Source organism: Mustela putorius, unplaced genomic scaffold, assembly GCF_011764305.1.
Source record: "Mustela putorius furo isolate JIRA1106 unplaced genomic scaffold, ASM1176430v1.1 tig00000870_pilon_pilon_pilon, whole genome shotgun sequence".
Classification (NCBI taxonomy): domain Eukaryota; kingdom Metazoa; phylum Chordata; class Mammalia; order Carnivora; family Mustelidae; genus Mustela; species Mustela putorius.
In genome coordinates this window covers 2,662,627-2,668,691 of record NW_025421503.1, presented here as the reverse complement: position 1 = coordinate 2,668,691, position 6,065 = coordinate 2,662,627, and positions in this window count along the sequence as shown.

Genomic DNA, 6,065 nt, shown 5'->3' with positions numbered 1-6,065 from the left:
GCTGCCGACTTGCTGAGGTTGCATTACGTCACGCTGCCCTTGCTGCAGGGTAGGGGGCCGAAGAGAAAACGCGCGCGCGCGCGCTCGGGAGCTCCAGAAGCCCGCGCTGGGTTTGTGCTGGAAGACGCCGCGGACTTGCAGTGGGTGGTTGGTAGTGGGTCGTGGATGGCGGGGAAGGGTGCAGCGCGCGCGAGTCCAAGTAAAGAAGCTTTGGATGTTGGGGCGCCCCTGAGGAGTTTCCGTGGGCAGATTTTGTTTTCCAGGATTCCCAAGGGAGAAGGGGAGAGGGAAAAAAAATCAATGACTGAATGGCAATTCACTGAACCTTTAATACATGTTGGAAGATATTTAAAAAAGCAAAAACAAAATAAACAAACAAATTTAAAAAAACCGGCCCTACTCTCGAGGATTTGACCTATTCGGCCGTCCAGAGTGGTTAAGAGGTATGTCTCCCTACCAAAAACCCTGTGTGTGGTTCGCAGTTTCCTTCCCTCCCTGCTTGAAATTCCCTTTATATTTCACAAAGGTAGACAATTCGATGAGGAAAGTAAAGAAGAATGAAAAAAGGCATGGAAGGGAGAGGTGGGCAAGGGACCTAAAGTAAACGAACATGTGATATCTTCCGTGTGTCAGTTTCAGCTTGGGTCTGCACAAAATGTGAGAAATTCAGTGGTGATAAGTAGGAAGAGAGAGATGAGATATGACTAAAAGGCTGTATTTGCAAAAGCTTTATAATCTGAAAATTTAGCTTTAGTACTCTAAGCATTTGGACTGAAGAGCAGTGTTAAAGCAGGGAAAGAATACCATCCTAAAAAATAAATGAAAGGTGACTCATTACCTTTGCCTAAATAATTAGAATATTTACAAATAAAACCTATCACTGTTCTTAATTAGCTAATTTCTCCAGTTCCCTATGGCCTAATAGACCACTAAAGGATTCGACAAAATTAAAGGGCACATGATGTGAAAGCCCTTGGCACAGTCCCTGGCTCATAGTGGACCAGGAGTCAGCGACTTTCTCTGTACAGGACCAGGTAGTAAATATTTCAGGCTTTGAGGGCTCTAGGGTCTCTGAAACAAATATTCAAGTCTGCAGTTGTAGCCCCAAACAACCAAAGACTGCTTGTACACATAGTATGTTCACAAATGACCATGGGTGTGTTTCAGTAGAACTTTTATTTGTGGACACTGACATTTGAACTTTATATCATTTTAATGTGTCATGAGAAATTATTTTTCAATTATTATTCAATTACTTTCCACTATTAAAAATGTCAAAACTATTTTTAGTCACAGGCCATTAAAAATATAGGCAGTGCTCCAGATTTGGCCTGTGGGCCATAGTTTGCCAACCCTTGTAGGTGCTACATTTTTGTTTTCCCTCCTAAATGAAGAAGGTATTTTTATGAGTGTATCTCCATGTGGACGTGCTTCTATATTGACTACTCTAGCAAATACTACTGGAAATGTCTTCTCCCAGAAACTATTCCAATGGGACTATGATGGAAGAAAGCTAAGAAAGATGTGGGGTTTTTAATGTCAATCACCTTTGTGAAGAATTTAGGTAGATAATTTTTAAAACCTGAAGATCATCCTTGCTCTTTTCTCTTTCTTGAATCATTGGAGCCATAAAAATGTCCTGAGAATTCTACTTCCTTAATATCTATGGAATTTATCCTTAAAAAAAAAGATTTTATTTCTTTACTTGGGAGAGGGAGAGAGAGTACAAGCAGGGAGAGAAACAGGCAGATAGATGGAGAGGGAGAAGCAGGCTCCCCACTGAGCAGAGAGCCCTATGCAGAACTGGATCCCAAAGGCAGATGATCAACTGACTGAGCCACCCAGGATCCTCATCCTTTTTTCTTTTTTTTTTCCCATTCCTAATATCATTACCTTATTCAGGTTTACATCCCTTCTTACGTGGATTACTGCAATACTTTCCTAACTAGTTATTCTGTATTCATTTGCTCATCAAATCATGAAATCAGAAATCACCAAATGTGAAAAATATCTCAAACCGAGCTTCCCCACTCCATTTTCATTTTAGTTGAGGTTCTTAACAAATGAGACTGCAGAACAGCTTCCTGACTCCTTTCTCTGCGACAAGTATCTCTTTACTCCCCTCGGTAACTTTTACAATATAGCCTACACCACCACAGAGTCACTTGCATAATAAAACAAAGAAAACTGATTATCTCACTCTCCTGCTTAAACAATGCTGTCAACTTCTATTGGCAGTCAAGGATGACACCCACACAAGGACAGAAAGAGACTTGTGGGAATACCAGCTGGGCAACAATGTGAAAGACCATTCAGCATACGTCTTTTAAATATTTGGTCAGTATTTATTTAGAGGAGTAAATTGAATGCTATCTTAAGGATGGCTGTACTATTATTTTGAATAGTGTTTTCATATCTAGACTTCAGCATTTTTGCAGTTTCATAGTAGCAACAAGACCAATAGTATTAATTAGGTGCTATGAACTCTTCTTGATTTGTAGCTTTCTTTGTTTTGTAGTTTGCTCACTTCACTACTTCTACTTCACCCACTAATCTTAGCCAACTAATAGTGTCTTGCTGTGGTACATTTAGACGTCACATATTGCTGTCTCTTCTGCCTCATATGCCTCTGGAATCACAGTTTGTTGTCAGCTATATTTCTTTAATCTCAACCTCTTCCAGAAAAACTCAGCCTTCTTTCTTTAACTATAACTTGACCATCTCGTAAAGAAATACTCTATCGCACATTGAGGTCCTTCATCCATTTTGAGTCTATTTTTGTGTGTGGTGTAAGGAAATGGTCCAATTTCATTTTTCTGCATGTGGCTGTCCAATTTTCCCAGCACCATTTATTGAAGAGGCTGTCTTTTTTTCCATTGGACATTCTTTCCTGCTTTGTCGAAGATTAGTTGACCATAGAGTTGAGGGTCTATTTCTGGGCTCTCTATTCTGTTCCATTGATCTATGTGTCTGTTTTTGTGCCAGTACCATGCTGTCTTGATGATGACAGCTTTGTAATAGAGCTTGAAGTCCAGAATTGTGATGCCACCAACTTTGGCTTTCTTTTTCAATATCCCTTTGGCTATTCGAGGTCTTTTCTGGTTCCATATAAATTTTAGAATTATTTGTTCCATTTCTTTGAAAAAGATGGATGGTACTTTGATAAGAATTGCATTAAATGTGTAGATTGCTTTAGGTAGCATAGACATTTTCACAATATTTATTCTTCCAATCCAGGAGCATGGAACATTTTTCCATTTCTTAGTGTCTTCCTCAATTTCATTCATGAGTACTTTATAGTTTTCTGAGTATAGATTCTGTGCCTCTTTGGTTAGGTTTATTCCTAGGTATCTTATGGTTTGGGGTGCAATTGTAAATGGGATTGACTCCTTAATTTCCCTTTCTTCTGTCTTGCTGTTGGTGTAGAGAAATGCAACTGATTTCTGTGCATTGATTTTATATCCTGATACTTTATTGAATTCCTGTATAAGTTCTAGCAGTTTTGGAGTGGAGTCTTTTGGGTTTTCCACATATAGTATCATATCATCTGCGAACAGTGATAATTTGACTTCTTCTTTGCCGATTTGGATGCCTTTAATTTCCTTTTGTTGTCTGATTGTTGAGGCTAGGACCTCTAGTACTATGTTGAATAGCAGTGGTGATAATGGACATCCCTGCCGTGTTCCTGACCTTAGCGGAAAAGCTTTCAGTTTTTCTCCATTGAGAATGATATTTGCGGTGGGTTTTTCATAGATGGCTTTGATGATATTGAGGTATGTGCCCTCTATCCCTACACTTTGAAGAGTTTTGATCAGGAAGGGATGCTGTACTTTGTCAAATGCTTTTTCAGCATCTATTGAGAGTATCTTATGGTTCTTGTTCTTTCTTTTATTGATGTGTTGTATCACATTGACTGATTTGCAGATGTTGAACCAACCTTGCAGCCCTGGAATAAATCCCACTTGGTCGTGGTGAATAATCTTTTTAATGTACTGTTGAATCTTATTGGCTAGTATTTTGTTGAGTATTTTCGCATCTGTGTTCATCAAGGATATTGGTCTATAGCTCTCTTTTTTGGTGGGATCCTTGCCTGGTTTTGGGATCAAGGTGATGCTGGCCTCATAAAATGAGATCCTTGAGGAGAACACAGGCAGCAACCTCTTCGACCTCAGCCGCAGCAACATCTTCCTAGGAACAACGCCAAAGGCAAGGGAAGCAAGGGCAAAAATGAACTATTGGGATTTCATCAAGATCAAAAGCTTTTGCACAGCAAAGGAAACAGTTAACAAAATCAAAAGACAACTGACAGAATGGGAGAAGATATTTGCAAACGACATATCAGATAAAGGACTAGTGTCCAGAATCTATAAAGAACTTAGCAAACTCAACACCCAAAGAACAAATAATCCAATCAAGAAATGGGCAGAGGACATGAACAGACATTTCTGCAAAGAACTCATCCAGATGGCCAACAGACACATGAAAAAGTGCTCCATATCACTCGGCATCAGGGAAATACAAATCAAAACCACAATGCGATATCACCTCACACCAGTCAGAATGGCTAAAATCAACAAGTCAGGAAATGACAGATGCTGGCGAGGATGCGGAGAAAGGGGAACCCTCCTACACTGTTGGTGGGAATGCAAGCTGGTGCAACCTCTCTGGAAAACAGCATGGAGGTTCCTCAAAATGTTGAAAATAGAACTGCCCTATGACCCAGCAATTGCACTATTGGGTATTTACCCTAAAGATACAAACGTAGTGATCCAAAGGGGCACGTGCACCCGAATGTTTATAGCAGCAATGTCCACAATAGCCAAACTATGGAAAGAACCTAGATGTCCATCAACAGATGAATGGATCAAGAAGATGTGGTATATATACACAATGGAATACTATGCAGCCATCAAAAGAAATGAAATCTTGCCATTTGCGACAACATGGATGGAATTAGAGTGTATCATGCTTAGCGAAATAAGTCAAGCAGAGAAAGACAACTATCATATGATCTCCCTGATATGAGGAAGTGGTGATGCAACATGGGGGCTTAAGTGGGTAGGAGAAGAATAAATGAAACAAGATGGGATTGGGAGGGAGACAAACCATAAGTGACTCTTAATCTCACAAAACAAACTGAGGGTTGCTGGGGGGAGGGGGTTTGGGAGAAGGGGGTGGGATTATGGACATTGGGGAGGGTATGTGCTTTGGTGAGTGCTGTGAAGTGTGTAAACCTGGTGATTCACAGACCTGTACCCCTGGGGATAAAAATATATGTTTATAAAAAATAAAAAATTATATATATATATATATATAAAAAACAAAAAAAAGAAATACTCTAAATTAACATGAGCATATTCTGGGTCATCTAGAAGGTCACTTTATAACTGAACCCCATTATGCATTATCAACACTCATATTTGTGTTTGTATTTGCAAGTACATTGTCACCAGATAGTACCACTTCAATTGTTGAGGTTGATTTGAAATGAAGGAGTCAGATTTTGTAAATTATATGGTCCTATACCAGGTGTGCTGTACATAATATAGTTTCTTGGTAGTTAGAAAGAAGTGGTAAGAAAAGAGCCATCCCAAAGCACACAAGACAAGCTGCACTCAACATGCCATTGTGGAGTCATATGTTGTGAACTGTAATTTAGCTTCAGCAAAATAATATAATGCCTAACTTTAATGCTGTGAATATATTAGTTTTATTGTTTATTGTTTTGGCTTTATAATTATATAAACACCATAAGCCCAAGGCATTTATCTATACATAGTTTCACTCTTGTTTAAGTAACAGTATAATAAAACTAATTTAAATCAACATTGAGAATACAAATTTTCTTCTGTTAAAAAAAATACAAAATGATGCACAAATGGTCTTTAAATACTATTCTACATAAAAAGTATCAGGACTTCTTGGAGGAGAGGGGAGAAGAGCTAATTCCAGATTTGAGACAGGAAATAAATAAGATAAATTGTGTCAGTGAGCAAAACAGAAAAGACTAAGGGAAGCATGTTAAAAGTACACAAAGGCATCAAACAAATAATATTAATTGGAAG